Source organism: Pinus tabuliformis, chromosome 5_1 (assembly GCF_031772625.1).
Source record: "Pinus tabuliformis cultivar Carrire ecotype Pingquan chromosome 5_1, CPIR1, whole genome shotgun sequence".
Taxonomy (NCBI): Eukaryota; Viridiplantae; Streptophyta; class Pinopsida; order Pinales; family Pinaceae; genus Pinus; species Pinus tabuliformis.
Genome location: NC_142305.1, coordinates 663,038,796 through 663,065,021, shown reverse-complemented (window position 1 = coordinate 663,065,021; position 26,226 = coordinate 663,038,796). Strand labels below are relative to the sequence as shown.

The 26,226-nt window shown below is 34.8% G+C and overlaps 1 long non-coding RNA gene across 1 annotated transcript; it reads left to right on the top strand.

The window, feature by feature from the left end:
- Positions 1-12,652: 12,652 nt before the first annotated feature.
- On the top strand, positions 12,653-14,077 carry LOC149166731 (uncharacterized). The gene is made up of 3 exons (XR_016260469.1): positions 12,653-12,944; positions 13,249-13,419; positions 13,510-14,077. It is a non-coding gene; the product is annotated as an uncharacterized LOC149166731 (long non-coding RNA).
- Positions 14,078-26,226: the final 12,149 nt, after the last annotated feature.

Genomic DNA, 26,226 nt, shown 5'->3' with positions numbered 1-26,226 from the left:
AGTCCAATCTCTTCTGATTCTTATCATGTGTAAGTTATGATTTATATCATGGTTAGATGGTGTTTTGGGTATTTTATTAAAGTTAATCAATGCCCAGTTTTTTCTCACGTTTCTCGAAAGGCCTTCCAACACGTTAGATAAAAGTGTGTGAAGTTCGTTACAAAGCCATCCACGTATCTATACTTTTCTCATATCTCACTAAAACTGAAGTAATAGCAATTACAAAAAGTGCTGGTATAGGTTTTGATAAGTCTTGATTAGCGGGTGTGATGTTCCTTACAGTGTCATTCACGTGTCTATGGTTTTCTCGTATCTCACCAAAAATGAGGTATAGGTTTCTGAAAAGACTTGCTCCATCGTAATTGGGGAGTCTCTACACAAGAGGAATCTCTCATAGCTCACCTCAAAAGAAGCAATAGCGATTATAAAATATGTGGGTATAGTTTTTCAAAAAGTCTTGCTCCAGCCGACTTAGTTGTCGTTTATTTTAGAGTCTCTCCACACACATGCGTTTTCGTTTATTCTTTTGGATCTATATTTTGGCTTTTTTTATCCCACTTGAGGATATTACATGTTTTATGTTTTAAAGAGATTTTGTATACAAAGGTTATGTATTTAAAGTTTAAAATATATGTAACTTTAATCACTTTGTTATGTAATTGACATAAATACACATATTAGATACGCAATTGATAATCGTTATTCATTAGAGGGATAAGTTTTCGGTGATCTTATTATTTGAAAAGGATTTTAAAAGATTTGACCAAAATCACTATCATAAATAAAAACTCCATATGAAGATAAAGGTTCTCGTGTAGTGATTGAAATTTTTTTAGACTTTAGTGCTTTATAAACACGAGAAATATTTTACCTGTACTAAGGTTTTAAAGCAACAATCAATATTTTTTTACTTACTCTAAGATGACAACGCCTTTTGTAGTTGGATACATAATTATTATATCATATGTGAATGATCTCTAAGCTTGCTCTATAGAGTATTAAATTATTTTTAATTGCTCTATCAAGTATTAAATTATTTTTAATGAGGACAGGGATAATTGAATCTACTAATCAAATCATGCTTGAAAAATATTTTTCCTTCTTATTGTTTGATGTTAAATCAATATTCAAAATTAGTATTCACATTATCTTACCAAAGTAAAAAAATGGGACTAGGTCTTCTTAAAAATAGTTGGGAGAAGATTTAAGGTTGTTCTATGATGTTCTATCACTAAGGAAGGTATCTTCTAAAAAGAATTTGGGTTCTTGACAAGCCCTATGGACATTGGAACATTCTAATAATTAATTGAGTAATGTCATTTACTCTTAGTAGCCTATGCAGGTGAACCACCATGTCTAAAGTTGTTGGACTCAAAATCTAGGAAACATATCGTGAAATGTTCATTTTTCCTCATTAATTAATATAAATTTTATTACATGCCACAAAATTTCTTATGTAGATGTGTATATGCATTTCAATAAACTTACCAATGTAGATAAGGTAAGCAATTTCATATGGCATTCTACCCCAACACATTTATTTAGTTAGTCACAAAAAATAAAATAAAATGAGTGGTATATTCATAGAATATCCCAACACAAAAGTAGAAACCATAAAAAAGCCCTATATGCCATGGAATCTTGCCTACACAACAAAATATTTAATATCTCATTGACTTTCACCATCAGAGAGTGTCTATGAACCACTTTTCTCAATTTGTACCTCTCTAGCATATGTATGGAGTTCCTCCTTAAATGAGTAATTAAATCATCCTAGAGTAGACAATCTACTAATATTACAATAGTAAGGAGTGATATACCTTTCTTCAATATCTAAGTATTATGAATCGACCGTATTCCACAGGGAATTGAAGAAAGGAAATGTCTTGGCATTTTAAACACCTAGGTTTTTACATCGCTTTTGCAAAATCCTAAATTCTCATTAATAGAGGTATTACCCCATATAATTCTATAATTCCAATCATCTTTTATTATTTCCATACCTCCATTGCAGGTAACCACATAAAAACATTGATTCATTTAGACTTGGGATTCATGTATAATGTTTAACCTCTCTTTCGTCATGCTCCTACAGGATAGATTAGGATAGTTAGAACTAGATTAGAGTAGTTAGAAGTAGTGTAGATAGGATTTAATACATAGAGGTTAGCTATTTTATTTTGTTGATTTAATTGAATTCTTCCTCCCGCAAGCAATCTATCAACGCATTTAACAATTTAGGCGGTCCATTAAAACCTGTTGGAACTAGCCATTCCAAACGAAAGTAGGTCTAATTGGGGATTACGATCAGGTTAGTTCCCCTTGTTGGTATAGCGAACATTCGCCATGTCAACACCACAATTGCCTATACTTTTCCATCCTCCTCCTAGAAACCTCACACTTCTTCCAACCTCTTTCTCCAAAGTCACTCTGTTAAGGAAAATAAATGACAGTGTGGACATCAACTTTAGTGAAAGTAGATCTCTAAGGGATACTAGGCTTAGCTAACGGGCTCCCACACCCCTCATTCATGACCTTCTACCTTCATCCACTCTCATATACCTATAAGACACCACTTCGATCCATAAAATTCTCTTGGACCCCCTCCTGAAGTAAAACAGGGCCTCTTGTAGCACTTCATATAGCAACCATGTAGTAGTGTTTTCCTCAACTAGTTTTGCTCCCTACATTGATCCTAGCATAGTTAAGTTGAATAATGGCCCCAAAATTATGATCTAATTATTAAGGAAGATTCTAATGCCACTCCAACCTCCTCGTTTCCTCATTGCAACCATGAGATAACAAAACAAAGGTAGAATTAGTATTTTTATTCATAGTTATGTTAAAAAATTGATTCCTTATTTTCAAGAGGGTGTGAGTAAATAAATGACAAATACAAATAGGTTATTGATCTAACTAAACATGCCAATAAAGTAGCATTATCTACATCTACAAATAGACTATACTTTTCCTTTCATGCAATGTCAAATAGCATTTACATTTAAATGAATGACATTTTCACTTTTGTAGTTAGAATCAAGTTCATTTATGCTCTCATGAGAAATTTTCACTGTATTTAGCTGGAGGAGTGGTCCCTGAGAACTTTGATCTGATTTCATGACTGAGTGTGACATGAGTAGAACCTACCATATTGTGCATATAGTATTGTCACCTCTAAGTTTGTACAAACCCTAGGTTGATAATTTGAGTTGAGACGCCTTTGGGAGTTGCAATATTCTTGGTGAAATACTAGGGATCATCAATATTCACAAACCAAAAGCGTATGAGGTCAATGGTAAGGAGAAGTTAGTGTGGATATTGAACAAGAGCTTGTATGGCTTAAAACAAACTCCAAGGAAGTGGTATCTCAAATTTGACAGGTTCATGTATGAGGAAGGTTATAATAGATGTCACTCTGGCCCTTGTGTTTATATTAGAAAGAAAAATGATGGAAGCTATATTATATTTTTATTGTATGTATATGACATGATTGTTGCAGGGTCTAACATGCCGTAAATAAATTTGCTCAAAGGAAATTTAGCAAATTCATGTGCAATGAAGGATTTGGCTGCTAAAAAACAAATCCTTTGTATGAGAATAACTAGAGACATGAAAAATCACAAATTAACATAGTCTCAGAGTGAGTACATAGAAAAGTTGTTGGAAATATTTAATATGAAGAATGAAAAACCAGTTAGTACACCTTTGGCTAGCCATGTCAAACTAAGTAGGGAGATGTGTCCCAAGACTCGGGAAGAGATGGATCCTACGTGTAAAGTTCCATATGAATCAATAGCTGGAAGCTTCATGTATGCAATGGTCTACACAATCCTTGATATTGCAGATGCAGTGGGAGTTCTAAGAAGGTATATGAATACTCCAGGAAAAGAGCATTCGATGGAAGTAAAGTGGATTCTTAGGTATTTGAGAGGTACCACAAATCAAGCATTATGCTTTGGCGGTTCAAACATTACATTACATGGATATGTTGATATAGATATGGAAGGTGATAGAGATAAAAGGAGGAGCACCACAGGATATGTGTTTATTGTACGTGGAAAAATTGTTATTTGGGTTTCAAAACTACAAAACATTGTTTCACTTCCAACAATGAATGTAGAGTAGGTTTTTTCTATAGGGGATTGTAAAGAAACTGTTTGGTTACAAATTATTATGAATTAATTGGGAAAGAAAAAGGAGATGGGTACGTTATACAATGACAACCAAAGTTCCATTCATCTTGCAAATAACTCAAAATTTAATTACAAGGATAAACATATACAACTCAAGTACAATTTCATATTGTCGGTGTTGGAAGATGGACAATTGTAGCTAGAAAAACTACACACTAGCAATAATCCTCCAGATATGTTAAAAAACGTTGTAACCATGGATAAAATGATATTCTACTAAGTTTCAGCAGGTCTTCAAGTATTATGGTGAAGATGAGAACCAACCAGATCTAATTGGAGTGATTTTCCAGGAAGTTAAGCAATGATGGTGCTTATATAATCAGTCTACAAGTGGGAGATTATTAGGTGTGGAGCTTGATTATCTCCCTGATTGTTCAAAGGATTTTTGTTTTAGCTGCATTGGATCCCTATTCCTAATTCGGTGACAACACCTCTGATTTAATTGTTGTTATTGGGTCCAAGGGGGGAGGACAGTGGGGGTTCGGGTGCAACACCCCAGAGCTAAAAATAGATGAAAAATTTCCCTGCAAAATATTGTACTTTTGTAGTCAATTTGGGTTCATTTGGCAGATGATCTAATGGTAGAAGTTATATTAATTTACGGTCTTTTCCCTAAAAGGAAACCCTTTGTTTATATGAGGGAATAGTTTCATAGTTGTGCATGATTATTGTGAACAAGAAAGAGAGATGAGACTGTGTGAGAGAAAAGAGGAAATTACAACAGATTTGTTGTAGGTTGTATCTCTTCATTTTTCTAGATAATAAAAAAGGAAAGACTAGCCGTTTCTCCATGGATGTAGCCCAAAATTGGTGAATCACATATATATTTATCTCTATTGTTTTATGCATTTTTCGATTTGTGTTTCCAATATTTTGTGTATTTCATTGCTCTGTTAATTAATTTCTAACAACAGATTGGAATAAGAGAGGGTTTTGTTTTATTTCGGTGATATTTGATACCACATATCGGTATCAGAGATCCCACATTCAATCACTTGGATTTGATGGTTGGAATATGTTTTTCATGCATGCGTGTTAGCTGTATATGTGTTCATTATGCATGTATTGTGTTAGTCATTGTGGTAGTCGTGTTGTCCTCTAGAGGTTGATGATGTTGATGTTGATACAATTGATATGTTGATTTCATTATATATACATATGTTGTGCTAATCCGGATCAATTTTGTAGAAAAATATAGCCTCCCTTTAACTTCACTAAGGTATACTAAATCATGTTCATATTTGGTTATTGGACATCATATGTTTGTAGGAAGTAGAATATCAAGATGGCTAGAAAAATGTTAGACTACAATTCAAGTTATTCTCCCTACATATTAGATGAACAACATGGTGACGTGTACTCCTTTAACATAGCATATACATTAAGAAGTTTGAAAGCATGGATCAGAAGTTGTAAGGTGGATAGTGGTAGGATCATTCAGTGACAAGAAAGACTTGCTAAATCACAGGAAAAGCAAGAAATTTAATGCACTCATTATTCAGGGTCTATCATATTTTCAGAGATAGGGACTGCTTAGGATCAGTCAAGTATAGGAGGAAAGGACTAATGGCACATATGACAACATGTATCATTCAGGATATAGGTTTGACATGGCTGACATAGTCAAATATGGTATGTTCATGGATACACCTGATAGGAGCAGTAATGAATGTGGGTTCTATTCGAGTTCTAGTTCAGAGGTACAACATCATCATGACCATCGCCATTCATATAAGAGGAGTGAGAAGTAGTACTTTCGATAGGAATTCAATAAAGTAAAGCCTCTTACATTTGATGGATAAATGAAGAAGTCACAAGATGCAGAATATTGGTTGCTTGGCACGAATAACCTTTTTAGATTGCATGATTACTCAGAAAATATGAAATGCAGGATAACAAATTTCAGTCTTAAAGGAAAAGCAGACATTTTGTGGGACTATGTAAAGAATGACAGAGACATTTTAGAAGAGGATATGACTTGGAGAAAGTTAAAGAGACATTTTAAGAAGAAGTATCTATTTGAAATATACCATCATGACATGTTAAATGAGTTCTATAAATTGAAGATGGGATCTATGACCGATGAGGAGTATACTAGTAGATTCTTAGAGTTGTTGAGATATGTGCCTTATCTTAAGAAGGAGAAAGAAAATATTTAGATATTCATACGTGTGTTGTTGGCATCATTCAAATAGATGAATGATTTTTATAAGCCTAGATTGCTAGAGGAAGCCATCAGAAAGTTGAAGCACTATTATGAGCAATCGAAGCGCAAGGTTTCGTCTAACCAAGATTGGAAAGGTAATGAGAAGAATAAAGGAAAGTGGGATGAGAAGAGAGCAAAACCTCAGGATAAAGATCACAAATTGAATGCAACACCATACAAAAAATTCAATGTAGTTGACAAAGGATAGGGATTTCAATCCGAGGATCAGAACAAGGGATTTCATTTTGAGGAGTAGATTAGGATATCATCACGTACACATCAAAGAAGAGGACATGTACAAGACTTTATTCTAGACCAAATATGGGCATTATGAGTTTGTTGTAGTTGCTTTTGGTTTGACTAATGCTCCAAATACTTTCATGTGTTTGATGAATATTGTATTGCATCCATATTTGAAGAGCTTTCTGATAGTATTCATTGATGATATATTGATAAGAGCATGCAAAACATCTTGCAGCAGTATTGAGATTGCTAAGAAATAATTAGTTGTAATAAATTTACCGATCTAACAAGAAATATTACCTAAAAACGAGAACTCTAACAAAAAAAAGCCCAAAAGCATGAAAAAGCATCCTAAAGATGAAAAGTTTTGATGTTGGAATAATGCTTTTTTCATGGTTAATTTTCAATATTTTTTAAAAATGGTAGTAAAAGTCATTTTTTTGCGCAAAAAACACCCTCAAAATGAAAAGTGTTCATGCTCGAATAACATCCCTTTTTTAAGGGTAAATTCTCAACATCTTTTAATAATGACGTTAAATATAAAATATCATGACTCTGGAAAACCTCAAAATTCCAAGGATACTTGATACTTGAAAAATGGTATGATGTTCATGTTATGATGGTTGTGGTATGATATGATGTAAGAGTTACATGGAGATATGTTATAAAGATCAACGAGAAACACATGTTTTATTGGTTTACAAGCGTCATTGAACATCGAGAATAATATCCCCCCAAGGGAAAGGGGATTGTAACAAACCCTGGTTGATTTCTTATGTAAATAAAAAAAATAGACGAAGGTCATGGGACATGTATTCCCAGCTGAATGTTGTGAAAAACATAGCGACGATTATCACTTGTGATTACCTAATGGCTATGGAAATTTGCAAAAGCATTAGTAAAGGAAAAGTGGAAATATTTGGCATTTTATTTATGAAATAAAGAAAAATAGGAGAAAAGGGAGATGAAAGGTCACAAATTTGCATGAGAGGAAAATTGAAGTAAAAGTGAAGGAAACTAAAGAAAGTAGAAGCCTTAATGATAAAAAGTCTCATGAGAATCAGTTCACATCTTTTCTCAGTTCATCCTTTGGCTCTCTCATTCTCTCATACTCTTGTGCACTTAGAGTATTTTTGGAGCACTTTGGCATACATTTTATTTGGAGAAAGAAGGAAAAGGAAAGAAGGAAAGCACAAAGGAATGGGTGGATCAACAACTACAACTATTTTTCTTTGCAGGTAACAGGTTGCATGTGTCATTTCCTTGTTGATTTATGGATGCATGGTATATTCATGTGGTTTTCACGTTATTTGTTATCATGGGCATAGATCATTTTATGGATTAAATTTTTTTTTAGCCTCGCCTTGGCACTTCCTGGATAACCATGGTATTATGAGTTTTTCCACTTAATTTTTTCTGATTGGCACTCACAATTCCTTACGGCTATGAGTTGGAACAAACCCTCTAGAAGTCTTGGAATAGCTTGGGTTGTGTTACTAGGCCTATAAACTAGGTTGGCACAAATGCTTTAGTGCCCTTGGTTGGTTGAGTTACTAGTCCCTGGAGCCAAGTTGGAAAAATAATTGGGAGTCCTGGAAGGTTGTGGGTTGAGTTATTAGGTCCTTGAGCCATGGATAACTTCGGTAGAGACCGATCTAGTTAGTGTTAGTGATGTTCAGTCATGAGGTGGAACCATTTGTTAATGGTTGAGGTTGTTTGGGGTTTTCTCCATGAGATAGCACATTCATGCTTGGAATATGGCATGGGGGTGATTAGCTGAAAGAGAGATTTGGGTTAGCCCAATGTATGGTCAGGTGGTATGTGGAAGACCCTGACTTGGTTGGAATCTTCATATGTTAATAATAACTATTCTTCTATTGTGATTCATGTACATTTTTTGGTAATATGTTGGTGATATTATGGATGGGTTTCCATGTTTTATATGTTTTTTATTTCTTGTTATATGTTGTTCATATGATGTATATCTTCTATGGCTCTTGTCACTAATTATTTATCTATTGATCAGTTGATGAATGTATGGACTAATAAGTGTTGTTGCAACTATGTGGAGAGGGCATAGGGCCTTCTCGGTTATTCCCAAATGAATCTCAGACTTTTATGATAAGATATGCATTAATGGCCTGTAGATTACATGTTTTCCATGTGTTCGATGAAATTTTTGTCATGTTCTAAGGAGTCTAGTTTAACGTTTACCTTCAAATTTGTATTTTTAGCCTTGCTTTTGTGTCATTAATGATTCTGAGAAGTCTCAAGAGGTTTTGGGAAATAGTCTAGAGGTTGACTTAGAATTTAGGGTCAGATATTGAGATCGCACACTGTGAAATAGATAATTTGGGTTATAACCCCACCCAGCCAGACTCATGAGTGCAGTTGGATGCCTTCAACTACATGGATACCTTATCATGTATGTGGTTGTGGGGTAGTTTATGTCAAAAGGAGACTCGGCTCAAGGTTTGGTCACTTGGGGTGGTCTTTTGGCCCCTTAGTGTCTCGTAGGGCTAACAAATGTTGTGAGATGTCAATTAATGGTCCTTTATAGGCCCCACTTCCTTAATTGGAGCTAGGAGGTTGAGTCATGTCATAGTAACTCTTTTTCTCGTGTTCACCCTTACAGACTAGTGAAATTAGGTAAATATGGGAAGGATGGTTACATATACACACATACAAGCCTTAAATTTATTTCCAAGGTATTTATTTCTTTCTTCCCAATTTATTTATGTTGATAGCCATGCCTATTTTAGAGTAGGACTTCCAAAATTTTAATTTAATTATCACTATTTATTAGGTGGATGGTAGAGATTAAACCTACATGGAATATGCCAAAATATACATAGTAGTATTCTCTAATCAAGGGTTACGATTTATCTTCAATTTAGTTATGCTCTCTTAATTAATTTATCTTAAATTAATTAATTAAAGAAATTTACATGAACATATGTCATATTTGGCAAGTGGCGGTAAATCTTCATAGTTAAGAATATTGTTACATGATTTTTAAAATCTCATATACTTAACTCATATATTAATTATTTTTATAAGTAACATTCATAATAATGTAATTTAAAGTTATAATTTAGTTAATTTTTATGATTATTTTTTAATTTGAGCAATCTGAGATGTATCATAGGGTAACAGTTTTGATTTTTAACATGTATTGATACATATATGTGTTTGTTGTTTGTTGGCCATTTAATTTATGTAGCTACACTTGTTAAATTTATTTGTCATATGAATAAGTATCATATGAAATTAGTTATGGTTCTTTGGGCATGTAGTTTTCATAATCCATGGTATTGACCCACTATATTGTAACAAAATCTATTTAGATATCAAGAGTCTGTATGTTAAAGTCGGGTTGAATTTCTATAGTTAAAAATATTATTATATGTTTTCTTAAAATTTATATATTGCACATATATATTAATTATTTTTATTGTTAATTTAATAATAATAATTTTAAACAAAATTATAATTTAGTTCATTTTTATGATTTTTTACTTGATGCTTATTATAGAATTGTGGTATACGGACATTTACCAACCATTATATCTATATATCTATATATATATATATATATATATATATATATATATATATATATATATATATATATATAATCGTTTTTGATATGAAGGCAATTGTGAAATTGATATCTAAATATATTAATCAACAATGAAATATTCAAATATTTATATATATATATGATTTTTTCCCATATAAGGATAATATACCATTATATTACTTGTATATAAAAATATTTTGTTTATGATTGAGAATAAAATATTTTTTATTATAAATATATATTTTTTCTTAAATGTTACATTTATTACATCTCCATCATATTAAAAAGACAAATATTTAGAATGAAAAATATAAACAATCACAATGAAAATCAAATTGTTAATAATTTATAATACTTTCAATTAATTATATATATATATATATATATATATATATATATATATATATAAGGAAATTATAACTAATATAAATATATTTTCTTCATCATTTCTTTTGATGACGATGATGATGATGATGGTTAACGTCAACCGAGACCAAACTTTGGTATATGGGACATAAAGAAATGAATTATTTAGTGTGATTTAAGATTTTATTCCTATGCTCAAAAAGCTTGGAGAGAAGCCTCTCGAGCTCACTATAATTTTGACAACCTAAAAGACTAGGAAAGTCAGTATTGCAACAAAGATTTTGAAACTGATACCTAATGTGGTTGTACATGGTGCACTCTAAGAGGAAGTGATTTTCATCCACGATGTTCGTATTCTCATAGAGATGGCAGAACTTTTCCATCTATGGTATATTAGGAACTACCCAATGACCCATTTCACTATGGAGCTCAGGAGAGTTCGTTCTAATATTGGCTATATTAATTTTCTTCTTTGAGCTAGTTAAAACAGAGAGATACTTTTGATCTTCTAGGGTGGGGTTGATGACCTCCTTATAATATCTTAATTTTCTCTTAGCTGTTAAATCTTTCTCACACCACATTTTTTCTTTGAACTTAGAAGTAACAATATTTTTAGTGTTATTAATGTTTTGCAATGCAACATTCTCATTGATTTCCCAATGGTTTAACCAAGCACTGGTGTCTTTATACCAACCATGTTTGAGCCTTAGGTGGTTTTGGCTAGAATTTAAAGCTAGCTTAGGAAGTCTATGGTCTCCTATGTTATTGAGTTTGTGCTTGTACAATAGAAGCCTAGTCATAGGTAGACTCTCGATATGGGAAAGACCCACTTCTATAAGGAGAATAGGATAGGGTGTGTTGCTTTTAATTTTGAGGTTATACGTTATAAAACGCTTCTCGATTTACTCAATCTTTCTCCAGGATTCTCTAGAGATGCTACAACCCCAATCCTCACATCCATATAAGATAACCAGAGTGACTAAAGTTTCAAAGAGGAACTTCTTTCTATCCCACATTACAAGGTTTTCCATTTTAAAATTATTTTCAAGACCAAAATAAGCTTTTCATCCCCCATTAATCCTTTTCTCAATGCTCTAGTTCTAGTCGAGCTTGTGATGAATATCAATTCCTAGGTACTTGTAGGAAGACACTTCCTCCAAGTTACTATAGTCATACATAAAATTAGAGTAAGTGTCCTTCTTGGATTTAATAATCATAACTTTTGTTTTGTCAGTGTTAACAATCATACCCATGGTAGAGCAGAAATCCTTAAGAAGTATAAGTTGCTTATCAAGATTAGATGAGCACCTTGCCAGAATAGATTTCCCATTTATCCTCCTCCATTATTTTTTGGTATTAATTTATAATTAAAAAAATGAAATTTAAAAACCCAATAGTAATTTCTCTCTTTACTATTATTTGTTAAATATTTTAATTTTACTTCATTATATGACATAATATTTATTTTAATATTATATATTAATATTTTATAATATTATTTTTTTTCTCAACATCCCATAAACATAAATAAATAAATAAAAATTACTTGAATATAATTCTTATTTTCTTTTAATGCTTATTATATTTTAATTATTTCAATTACCAGTAATAAGTAATCATTCATATATATATAATCTGTTTAACTAGTTATAAATTAATTTTACTTTTATTTTTGCCTAACAAAATTGGATCCTCCGCCCATACTGAGCTGTAAAGCAACCCCAAAAAGATTTCGAATGAGTGAACGAGGAGAATAAAACTTTTAATACATCATGTTAGATGTGCCGTGCCATCAAGGCATTGCCAACGACATAGCCAAGTGGACAGAACACAAAATTACATCACAAAATTACAAATAATTGAGCCAATAAGCCGTCCATCTACCCGTGACCCTTTGTGTCGCTAAGTGGCATACGGTTGTCAAGGATAGATATGCAAAATACAAAAATTTGAGCCAATAAGCACTCCAATTACACGTGACCCTTCTTTCTCTGAATGGCATACGGTTGTCAAGGATCATCTTCTCTGGTGTACCACTATAAAATCCCCACTTCATCTCCAGGGATGGAATATGGAGAAGATTGTGAAGATATGGGATATCCTTCTGTAAATCTGAGTGGCAGTGATGAATCTCCGAAAGGAAAGGTTGCATGGGGAGGCGTGTGGTGGTGATGAATATACCTTTGGAAATCTGTGTGGCAGTGATGAATCTCCGAATGAAGAAGTTGCATGGACAGGTTTCATTTCTCCTACCATTCAAGCCCGATTCTCTCTGATTACTGACAAGCAGCTTGCTTCCACTTTATAGAATAACAACAGGGTTCCATTCGTTGACAGGCATAAAAGGCACAAGGTAAGAAGATCGAACTTTACTAATGTAAATCAACATTTTCCTTTTTACATGTTTTTGTCAATCTTGGATTCTGTTCCATTGAAATCTCAGCAGCGTCAATCAACTTGAATTTTTGCGTTTTTCCTGTGCAAACCCTTATGAATCTTTATTTTATACCCCACTTAAAATGTCACAGATACCCATCTAGGTTTTCAATCTTCTAGGAATCTTTTTTAATATCATTGTTTGGTTTATCCGTAAGCTCTCATAAGTGAGAATCTTAAAAAAGGGACTCCTTTCCGATATCTTCTTTCCGGAAATGCAGGATTAGGTAAGAGCAATTGGAGGGAAAATCCTAAACAATCACATGTTCTGTTGGAAAATGCCCGGCTTATCTCTTTCAGCACTCAGAACATTGGATGCACCTGTTCTTGAGGCTAAGCAACCAGCCATATGCTGCCTCGATGGATTTGCACTAAATTTCTTTCCAGCATAGGTAATAAAATATTGGAATTGATTATAATGATTATCCATTAAATTTTAATAGCTAAAGCTCTAACGCTGCTATTTTTCTCTTTGTCCACAGAAATCCATGGGGACAAATGTTAAAGCCGAGAACATCAAAGCATTGGTGCTGCATACTGCAGGATATCAAGCTTCAGCCTGCCAAGGAAAGCTCATGAATGCCCATCTTTAAGGTGAAAAGAGTAATCTTCTTTCAGTCACAGTTCAGATCAAAATCCATAGAATTCTCATAGTGGTAAGATTTTCCGTTAAGGTCTTCAAGAATCAACATGGAGGAATACATATTTGGCTCATAATATTCTACTCCTTTCGAGTGGTAAGCTGGGGTTTGTCTTCGGACCTATCCACATATCAAATTCTTGAGAATTTGTTAGTGAAGTAATCTCATTGCATGTTCTGCTTGGCCAGTTGGTGATATTTTCTGAGTCACGTGAAGCCAGAATTTTATTGGGTGGATAATTTGTTGAAGTGAATCAACGTGAGGGGTAGTTTGATAGAGATGCTCTTGGACGATAGCTACGTAAATGTTGCATGCGTTTTAAAATTTCTTTCGTTTTGTCATACGCAATCTTCACTAATCTACATAATAATATAGGGAGAAGTTTTAGTGAGTCCAATCTCTTCTGATTCTTATCATGTTTAAGTTATGATTTATATCATGGTTAAATGGTGTTTTGAGGTTTTATTTTAAGTTAATCAATGCCCAGTTTTTTTTCCACGTTTCTCGAAAGGCCTTCCAACACGTTAGATCAAAGTGTGTGAAGTTCCTTACAAAGCCATCCACGTATCTATACTTTTCTCATATCTCACTAAAACTGAAGTAATAGCAATTACAAAAAGTGTTGGTATAGTTTTTGATTAAGTCTTGATTAGCGGGTGTGATGTTCCTTACAATGTCATTCACGTGTCTATGCTTTTCTCATATCTCACCAAAAATGAGGTATAGGTTTCTGAAAAGACTTGCTCCATCGTACTTAGGGAGTCTCTACACAGATGAATCTCTCATAGCTCACGTCAAAAGAAGCAATAGCGGTTATAAAATATGTGGGTATAGGTTTTCGAAAAGTCTTGCTCCAGCCGACTTAGCTGTCGTTTATTTTAGAGTCTCCACACACATGCGCTTTCGTTTATTCTTTTGGATCTATATTTTGGCTTTTTTTATCCCACTTGAGAATATTACATGTTTTATGTTTTAAAGAGATTTTGTATACAAATGTTATGTATTCGAAGTTTAAAATATATGTAACTTTAATCACTTTGTTATGTAATTGACATAAATACACATATCAGATACGCAATTGATAATAGTTATTCATTAGAGGGATAAGTTTTCGGTGATGTTATTATTTCAAAAGGATTTTAAAATATTTGACCAAAATCACTATCACAAATACAAACTCCATATGAAGATAAAGGTTGTGGTGTAGTGATTGAAATTTTTTTAGACTTTAGTGCTTTATAAACAGGAGTAACTGTACTAAGGTTTTAAAGCAACAATCAATATTTCTTTGTAGTTACTCTAAGATGACAAGGCCTTTTGTAGTTGGAGATCTCTAAGCTTGCTCTATAAAGTATTAAATTATTTTTAATTTCTCTATAGAGTATTAAATTATTTTTAATGTGGACAAGGATTATTGAATCTACTAATCAAATCATGTTTGAAAAATATTTTTCCTTCTTACTGTTTGATGTTGAATCAAAATTCAAAATTAGTATTCACATTATCTTACCAATGTAGAAAAATGGGACGAGGTCTTCTTAAGAATAGTTGGGAGAAGATTTAAGGTTGTTCTATGATGTTCCATCACTAAGGAAGGTATCTTCTAAAAAGAATTTGGGTTCTTGACAAGCCCTATGGACATTGGAACATTCTAATAATTAATTGAGTAATGTCATTTATTCTTAGTAACCTATGCAGGTGAACCACCATGTTTAAAGTTGTTGGACTCAAAATCTTGGAAACATATCATGACATGTTCTTTTTTCCTCCTCATTAAAAAATATAAATTTTATTACATGCCACAAAATTTCTTATGTAGATGTGTATGTGCATTTCAATAAATTTACCAATGTAGATAAGATAAGCAATTTCATATGGTATTCTACCACAACACATTTATTTAGTTAGTCACAAAAAATAAAATAAAACGAGTGGTATATTCATAGAATATCCCATACACAAAACTAGAAACCATAAAAAAGCCCTATATGCCATGAAATCTTGCCTACACAACAAAATGTTTAATATCCCATTGACTTTCACCATCAGAGAGTGTCTATGAACCACTTTTCTCAGTTTGTACCTCTCTAGCATATGCATGGAGTTCCTTGTTAAATGAGTAATTAAATCATCCTAGAGTAGACAATCTACTAATATTACAATAGTAAGGAGTGATATACCTTTCTTCAATATCTATGTATTATGAATCGACCATATTCCCTAGGGAATTGAAAAAAGGAAATGTCTTGGCATTTTAAAGACCTAGGTTTTTACATCGCTTTTGCAAAATCCTAAATCCTCATTAATAGAGGTATTACCCCATATACTTCTATAATTCCAATCATCTTTTATTATTTCCATACCTCCATTGTAGGTAACCACATAAAAACATGGATTCTATAGCACTTCATTTTCTTCTAGTTTTTTTCAATAAAGAGCATTTTTTATTAATTCATATGGATCACCACCTTGAGAAAAATATCCGAATAAATAATGATTGAATTCTTAAAACTCATAATAAAGATGATTATTGTTTTCAATAAATACCTCATAAAAAATTTAAATATATCTTCTCAATAGAAACAAATTTGATTAATTATACCATGAACAAGCAATGTCAAGTAATCTATCATTAAATAATATTTCATAAAATTCTACCAGCATCCTTGGAATATATAAGAAAATTTTAAGTTATAGGCTTGAAATTTTCCTATTTAGTAGATCCCATTCCATATTTATTAGTGTCAAAAACCTCTTAAGGTAGCAATTAATCTTACAAAACTAAAAACTTGTCTTGGTACTTCTCTTATCACTTCATCCATGCGGATAATATTTGGTTGAGAAAAAAATTATGCACCTTGTATAGGCAATGTGTTACACATAGATGTAATATGATTGTGGCATATGACGAAAATATTATTGCTTAAAAATATAAAAATAATAATACAATTATTTTACATCTATCTTCATTGTATGCCTACGAAATATCCATAAGAACCAACATACTCCAAATACAAGCTCTTTTCTTGGCTTAAAGATTTACAATAAAGTTTACACCTCAATAGATTTCTCTTGGTGCTTCATAAAAATGAAAGTGAGATATATTAAAAATATTTATAATAGTTTACACCAACTTAAATTCTCAAAAAATATACTAATGTAACTATCATAATTTATATCTTATTTTTTTTTACTTGTGCATGATTGTCAGTCACACTTCAATTGGGATAAGATGATTAATACATGTGAGTTAATTAAAAAATTAAGTTTCACTGTATCTTTAAATTGTAGCTTCAATAAAATATGGTGTCATGTAATTATCATTGTTATTATAAACTACATATAGTTTACCATCTTATTAGATTACAATTTATTTTACTTTGGATTTAATATTATTTTCTCAATTAACTTTACAAAAATACTAAATGAGAAAAAAAAAACATATATAACATTATAGCAGGGCATAATTCCTTTTTCTTAGCGAGTGAATCCTATGGATCTATGCCTTCGAAACAACAACTAAAATTGAACCTCCAACTACTATAAAATTATGTTACAAATTACCACTAACTGACACATGATAATCATAAACATAATACATTTACAAATTAAAACTTACTCACGCATAATAATCATAAACATAATACAATAAAAATAAAAAATAAGAAGAAAAAATGAATCCATACATGTTGGTTGATTTGAACAAAATGTGGAAGAATGTGTTATTTGTTTTTTATTCCAGCTTTTGGATTTAGGTGAGTTCATTATCACGGAAATTACAGACCGCAATTTGCGAGATGTATGTGAATATTAGAGCATATTAATAGTGGAGAAGAAAAAATGAATCCATACATGGTTGATTTGCACAAAATGTGGAAGAATGTGTGTTTTTTTTAATAAAGGCTTTGGATTTAGGTGAGTTCATTATCACGGAAATTGCAGACGACAATTTGCGATATATATGTGAATATTAGAGCATATTAATAGTGGTTTATTTATTTATTTATTTTTATTTTTTAACATTAATTTTAATTGATTTTAATAATTATTTAGATAATATAGGTTGCGATAGAAAAGAAGTGGGATGATCATGTTATATGTTAGTGAGAGGAAAGAATAATGAAATGTTAATAGTTAAATGTTAATTATATATTAAATGAATGAGGTTAAAAATGAATTATGGTTTAGAATTTTTTATTTTGTTTAAAATAGGTATTTAAGTGTTGCCTAGTTTTAGGTCATCATCCTTTTTCATAGTGTTAGGTCTCTTTTTTCAATGGATTCTTTTATTTTTCACATTAGATAGTGGCCTTCTTTATGAATTAATTTAGCATTTTCGATATAAATGTACTGCAAGTAGGAGCACGTGTGTCCAATAAGGGCAGATTTTTGTGACCTATTCCTAAATATATGAGTTATATGTTCTTTTAATGTTATGGCAACTCACGTACTTGTTTCACCAATGTATTCACTTTCGCAAGAACAAGGAATTGAGTATACTCTTTTTTGTTTTCTTGGATCGATTGTGTCTTTAATAGATTCAACCAAATAATAGTGTTTGGGAAGGTGAAAGCCATTTACTCCCAACACTATAAAAAAATTGGTTTAATATGTTAAAGACTCAATCAATCCAAAACAACAGAAAGGAGTATACTCAATTCCTTGTTCTTGACAAAATTAATACATTGGTGAAATAGGTAGGTCAATTGTCAGAAGATTAAAGAACACATAGTTGATATATCTAGGAATAGGTCAAAAAAACTTGCCCTTGTTGAACAGGGGTGCTCCTCCTAGTATTACATTTGTATTTGTATTGAAAATGCTAAACTAATTTATAAAGAAAACCACTATAAAGAGAAAAATAAAGGAAACCATTGAAATGGAAAAGAAACATAACACTATGAACAACGATAATAACCTAAAACTAAATAACACTTGGAAGCCTATTTTAATCAAAATAAAAAATTATTCAAAAATTATAAACTATAATTAATTTTTGACCTCATTCATTTCACATGTAATTAACATTTAACTATTACCATTTCATTATTCCTTCCTATCACTTCCATATAACATTATCATCCCACTTCTTTTCCATTGAAACCTATATTATCTAACTAATTATTATAATTAAAATTATTAAAATCAAATTAATAAAAAAATAAATAAATAATAATAATAAATCAATAAATAAATTTGAGCTTTTTTCTCACAAACTACTAATATGCTCTAATATTCACATTTATTAAATTGTAATCTGCAATTTCCTTAATGATGAACTCATCTAATAAATCTGAAACCTTGAATAAAAAACAAATAACCTCTTCCACATTTGTTTCAAATAAATAATAATAAATTTAATTTCATTCCAAATAAAATGCATCAATTAATAGAAAGAGATAAAAACTAAAACGATGTGCCATCTTCATCCGAAGTTCATTAATTAAAACATTAAACGACAATATTACTCAATTTACCTTTAAATGATATCTCATTTAAAAAAATAAAAAATTAACTAATATTCTAAAAAAAAAAAATAGAACCAAAGCTGCGTAATGTGTGTAAAAAATACCGTACATCATAAATCCCATTTCATCTGGTGTCAAGAACTTCTTAGCATATTAATAGATAAATCCTACTAAAGTAAAGACTTTCTTCTGGTTCTTTTTTATTTATCAATTCACATGTATATAAACATGAGCCGAAAGGCACTTACTATACGTGGTGCGAAGGTGCAACCGGTGATATCACGATATATGTCAAATCAAAATATTATTTAAAAATATAATCATTTACTTTCCTGTGTTTCTTCTTTATTTATCAAATCATAGTTCTATATAAACATGAGTCAAAAGGCACTTACTATACAAACGTGAGTCGAAAGGCACTTACTATAGGTGGTGCGAAGGTGTAACTCGTGATATCACGACATATTTCAAAACAAAATATTATTTAAAAATATAAAATTATTAGAGTAAATTCAATTTCATTTCTTATTTATTAAATATTAGAAAAAAATAAATTATACTATATATTAGTTTAGTTATATAAATTAAAGATCTGACACATGTTTATATATTTATAATAAGCATTATCAAAATATTTATTAAGTGATATATGGTTAAAATAATATATTTTTTTATTATAAAAACTCGTTAAATTATATATTTATTTTAAATTATTTTTTTTTAACATGGTCGTCTACTCTTGTATTATAAAAAACTGCATTAAGCAGGAGCTGTTACATAGGATGCGAGAAGAAGAAGGTGGGAAGAAGTCCAGAATAGGGTCGCAGCCCTTGGCTTCTGAGAGTTTAACTTAAAGAGAATATGTTGGAATAGATAACGACTATACTGTCTGACAAAAAGGCCGGCTAGGAGACAAACTTTGCTTGACATATAAAAATTAACCAAAACTGATTAACTGTGTCTTCCTTCTGGTCTTCCTTCTGATGCTCCTTTTGGCTTGCCTTAGTGGATGCCTCTGCTTGCATACTCTCTGTAATATTCTTTATGTGGGCGATGGCCTCCTCCAGGTGTTGGCACTTTTCCTTGAGGCTCTCTATCTCTTTCTTTTGTTTTTCTAGCTTTTTCCGCTTGGACCTGCTGTCAGCTTGGAAGTCATTTCTGAGCTCGTTGTGGTGTTTGACAAACCGTGCTATCATAAAGCAGTGTTCTTTACAGAGAGTACAGGTGTTATTTCCGAGCACTCGGTCCAACGTGTTCTCTTGCTGCTCCTGACCCTCCTGAACTTCTTGCTGCTGTCTGCTCTCTGAGGGCTCTGCCATTGCTAAGAAAAGGTGAGTTAGCAAACAAATAGCTTGAGAGTGGTCCGATTTATACCTGAAGGCTGTGAAGGGAGCGAGCTCTTCGTGATTGCTCTGCTGACTGCCTCGCTTGATGCTGAAGAGGTCGTGCGAGAGAGACAACAGTGTCTTGAGAGCGCACTGTTTGCTTCTGCTGGTGGGAGCAAAACTGCCCCTCTCTGAGCGCTCAAATTTGCAAGTCTGATTCTGAAGAAGCAGAGAAGTTCTGTGGCGATCGGGGGAAGGGAAGTCTATATAAAGGAAAGCGGGAGGCCAGTCATGATGGAGATGCGGATTATTTTTATTTGTGAGGGATGAGTGCATATCCTATTCCAGATTCGTGGTGCAGTCAGAGAGGAGGCAGAGGGGACATTTACCTGAAATTGCAGGGGGGAGGTCACGAGAAGAAAGAGGATGCATTGCTCTGGGAGCGATGGATAGAGGGAAAGACAGCGTAATGGAGGCGTAGTGAGGATCGAGGAGGGAAGAACTAATGAAATGACTGCTGTTAGGTCGAGTTCTGGGGGTGCTGATCGGATGAGCTGTCTGACAGCTTGATCTCCTACGGGATTGCCTTTTCATAAAGCCTTTCATTCTCTCGAACTTGTCCTTGTTGCCTGTTGACTGCCTTGTTTGCTAAGGAATCAGCTTCTGTATTGCTTTCTCTTAGCACATGAAGGAACGTTGTGTTGCCCATGTGCCTGAGATTGTCAAGAATCCTGGTCTTGATGTTGTTAAGGCCAGCCTTAATGAACTCTTTACCTGTGGTCATGGCGGCGATGATGATGGCCGAGTCCCCTAGAATTATTACATTCCTTAAGCCCGGACTAGACAAAATTGAAGTGCCCAGGAGGAGGCTATAGGCTTCAGCAGCGTTATTGGAGGCATTCCCCAATCCCCATTCGTAGCTGAGAATGGTTTTCCCATTGTGATCTTTGATTATACCCCCTACTCTGGCTTTCCCGGGGTTGTTCTTCGAAGCGCCATCAAAGAGGAGGAAAGAGCGCTTCTGATTGAGGATCCATTGATATATCTCATCTTTGGATCCTCTGAGTTTCCAATTGGGCCGATTCTGATGAGTTTTGGCCTAGGGGGGGTGAATTTGAGAGTGGTTAATGTTGAACTTATTGTACCAGTTTCTCTCTTCTTGAGCCCAGCTCGTCTAGTCTAGGAGAGCTATGTAGTTTGCACTAATAGCTTCAGAAATACTGGCGATTGTCTTTGCAAGGATATTGGCCATATTAGGCTGTTTGTTGTTGAATACAGGATTGTTTCTGGCTAGCGAGAGGTTCCAGCAAAGGGTGGCAGGGATGCATTTCCACACTCTGATTAGATTGTTCTTGCCTTTTCTGGAGAAGGGGTAACCTTTCTTCCAATTTTTCTGGAGATTGTAGACCTGATCAAAGCTTTCTCGGGCTTCCATGGGACTTGTCAGCTGCTTCCAACAACTCTGAGCGAAGGGACAGAGTAAGAGGGTATGTTGGATGGACTCCTCCTCTGCTCGGCAGAAACAACAAATCGAGGGGCCTTGAATTCCTCTCTTCCTTAAGTTCTCCGCTGTAAGAATTTTCCCTTTTAAAAGAGTCCAGTTAAAGTGTTTCACCTTTGGAAGGCATTCTGACTTCCAAGCAGCTGTGTGGAGATTCCAGTTTGCTGTGGGAGTTATGTTTTGCAAGGATTTGTATCCTTCTTTCACCGTGAAGTTCCCTCCACAGGTGTCCCAGATGTATCTATCTTCAGTCCCCATGTTGGTTGGAGCAGAACTAGAGAGAGAATGTCTTAGATTGAGCCATAGCTCTCTGAGGTCGGGGGGGGTTGCAAATCCTTCCAATCGAGCCATCTGTTTTGATTCCAGGAAGATATGTCAAACAGGGTGGTTAACTTTCGTTCCTCCATCCAATCTTGCAGTGGTCGGAGGCCTTGGAGAAGGTTTCTCGGATTTGAGCCCATTATTCTGTCGGTCCATATCTTGGTATCCCTTCCATTACCTGGGAGTTTGGAGGCATTTTCTTTAAAGTGAGGCAGAACTTTTTTAATAAGTCTCCACATCGGGGTGCAAGGCCTGTCCACAATTGGTTCGATGAGTATGTTGGAGTTCGAGCCTCTGAGGTATTTTCTTTTTATAGTCTCCACCCACCACGATCCGTTCCCTGAGAGAATCTTCCAGATCAGTTTGAGCCCCAGAGCCTGATTGGAAAGACTTGGAATTTTTAAGGAGAGGCCTCCTTTTTCATAAGGGAGAGTGACCTGATCCCAATTAACGAGGCTGAATTTCTTGGATTCCTATTTTCCTCCCTGCCAGAGGAAACTTCTCATAATAAGTTCCATATGTTTGTGGATGCTGGCTGGGGCCATGATTACCGCGTATTGGTAAATTGGGAGGCCTGAAAGAACAGCCTTGATGAGGATAGTTCTGCCGGCTAAGTTGAGCCAAGAGGCTCCCCAACTCTGGAGGAGACCTCTCATCTTTTCTATATGTTTTGTCCAGACCTCAGCTTTGATAGGTTCTTTTTCCAGAGGCAAACCCAAGTAAGAGAAGGAGCTCCAATTTCTTTGTATTGGAATGTCCAAAATCAGGGATATTCTTTGTTGAATATGGAAGGAAACATTCCATGTATAAATTTTACATTTCCTGTTGTTCAGTTTGCCCCCAGAGGCTGAGAGGAAGGCATCCAAAACTCTTTTGAATCTCCTTGCCATCAGACTGGAGGCTCCCCCGATTAAGAGAGTATCATCCGCGAAGAGCGAGTGATTTATCTCCTTTATCCCTCTTTCAATGCTTATTCTCGTAATCTCTTTGTTGCTGCGAAGATGATCTAGATGAATGCTCAAGGTCTCAGCCATAAGAATGTAAAGGAAAGGGGAGAGAGGGCAGCCTTGTCTCAACCCCCTGGAACTTCTGAAGTACTTGCTAGGACGACCATTGATCAAGGGTGCGGTCCAAGGATTGGAGATACAGCCATTGATGATGCTGATAAAGTTGGAAGAGAACCCAAATTTTTTTAGAGCTGCTCTTAGAAAAGAGTGATCCACCCGATCGAATGCGTTGGCCATATCCAGTTTGATTATCATTCCGCGCTCTCCTCTATTAAGGCTGCTGTGTATGGCTTCCTGAATTAATATGACGTTGTCTGTGATTTGCCTGCTTGGGACAAAGCCTCCCTGGTTTTCAGAGACTAAAAGAGGGAGAAATTTCTTTAGCCTATTGGCGATTATTTTTGTTATAATCTTGTATGAGACATTGCAGAGCGAAATAGGGCGAAATCTGTCAAATGAGGTGGGGTTTGCTTCCTTAGGAATTAGAGCAATGTGGGAAGATTTTGTGTTTTCTCCCAGCTTGTGATTTCTGAAAACATTCTTTATCATTCTCACAAAATCCTTTTTGATTGTTTCCCAATGTTGCCTGTAGAAAGCTACCGTATAACCGTCCGGGCCCGGAGCCTTGTCTTGCTGCATGCTGAAGGTTGTCGCTCTGATTTCCTCTTCAGTGAGGTCTTGTTCCGGCTCTTTATTATGATCCTCTGATAGTTTGCTCTCTGTTATACTGAGGAAATCAGCGCTATCTATTTGTTGAGGATCTGCTGAGAGGAGGGCCTTGAAGTGATTATAGGCTGCGTTTTTTATTTCTTCTTGGCCCTTCAGCACTTTCCCATCAGCCTCGATTTTGTCTATTTGATTGCCAGCTCTTCTAATTTTGATGTTGTTGTGGAAGAAAGAGGTGTTTTTGTCCCTAGCTTAGCCCACTGATTTTGGATTAGAGTGCGGAAGTCTTCGTGGAGGTCCCAGGTTTTATTGTATTTGAAGGGGAGTGGCCCCAAATTTATTCCTTTGTCCAAAATGAGAGACACTGGCTTGTGATCCGAAGCTGAGCCATGAATTAAATGGCTCCTGATGGACTGAAAATTTCCTGCTACTTCTTCTTGAATTAAGAACCTGTCTAGTCTCTCCTTGATATTTTGAGATCCTGATCTTTTATTGGTCCATGTGTATTTGCCATTTGACAGAGGGGTGTCGATCAAGTTGAAAGACTGAATGATGGATTCTAGCTTGTCTCGAGAGGGGTCTGCATGGTAATTCCCACCATATTTTTCCTCCACCTGTCTTATTAAGTTCATGTCTCCCCCAAGAATTATCCCGCTGTTTTGAGCAGCGAGAAGATCCACCTGTCTTATTAAGTTCATGTCTCCCCCAAGAATTATCCCGCTGTTTTGAGCAGCGAGAAGATCTGCCTCTATAGAATTCCAACAGCTAGCTTTGTCCTTGTAGTGATTTGGGGCATATATGTTGTAGATGCGATAAACTTCCTGAGTGCTTTTGTTTTTCAAGTCTGCTCTGATCCACCAGTTGCATAGGTGTGAGTTGGTGATCTCCCATTTGTTTTTGCTCCATAATGTTCCTATACCTCCTGATGCCCCATCTGAGCCTTTTGATAGACCTGTAAAATTTTTGAATTGTTGGGTTTGATGAAGAAAGTCCTGCTCGGTGATTTTGGTCTCCTGGATTAGAAGAATGTCTGGTTGTTCCTGATTTAGAAGATCCTTGATTGCTTTCAACTTTAAGGAAGAGCCCATCCCCCTATAGTTCCAAGAGACCAAGATCATTATTTACCGTTTTTTGGGTGGGATCCGGACTTCTCCTTTGCCTTTTCTCCACTCCCTTTTAACTTCCCTAGATATGAATCCATAGGTTGCTATGTTCCGGTTGCCATCTCCTTAGCGGCTATTTCATCCCTGAGTTCTTTGTTTGTCTTCCTACCCACTTTTCTCGGGGGGTCTGAGGGCTGGTTGGCTTCTTTCGCTTTGTTTCTAGTGAGGATTCTTTCAATGGTGGGAGGGGGGGATCGAGCGGGGAGAGGCTGGGCGAGGGGACTGGGGGGGGGAGGACGGATCTTCAGCGGATAAAGATTCAAAAGGGTTGGAGGATGAGGGGAAGGCTGAGTTAGAGGGAGGAGGAGGGGGGGGGGAGGCTTGTTGTCGGAGGGGTTTTGAAGCTGGTTCCCTGGTTAAGGGAGGGATTTTTTCTTTTTACATGTTCCCATGAAGCCTCTGCACTTTCCTCATTATATTCTACTTCATTTGCTTTTAACTTGCTACATCTATTGGTGAAGTGGCCATACTCGTGACATACCTTGCATTTGAAGGGGAGCTGCTCGTAATCCAGCTGCTGAATGTGCATCCATTGGTCCACCTTTATCTTTATAGCTTCTGGCAGGCCTTTCCCTAGGTCAACTTCGACGCAGATCCTTGCGCACGCGTGCATGTTCTCCCTTGGCTCAGATCTGTCAATGTATTTTCCGACTGCATTACCTATTGCTTTTATTGATTCATCCCCCCAGCAGTGAAGCGACAAATGAGGGAGCCGCACCCAAACAGGAACTGCATTTGGGATATCCATTTCCGGATCGAAGTCTGGGGTCCATCTGTTCAAATAGAGTCCTCTTGTGTCCATGAAATAAGGTCCATTGCGGAAGATGAGATTCTTGTCTTCTTTCGACTCAAACAGAAAAGTATAGTATCCGCGTCCGCAGAATCTGATGGTGATCTTTCCTTGAATCATTGCACTCCAGTTACGCTCCACCCATTTTTGGACTGATCTCGGGAAAGGCCAAAGGCCGGTAAACTGGCCTACAAGGCCTCTTTCTGCAAGAGCTATTGCCGATTTCCTTGGAAGGGATGGAGGGAGATTTACCTCAGGGATTTCATCTAGCTTTTTGATGAACTTAGTAACTGAGGGGCGTGGTCTATCGTCTGAGG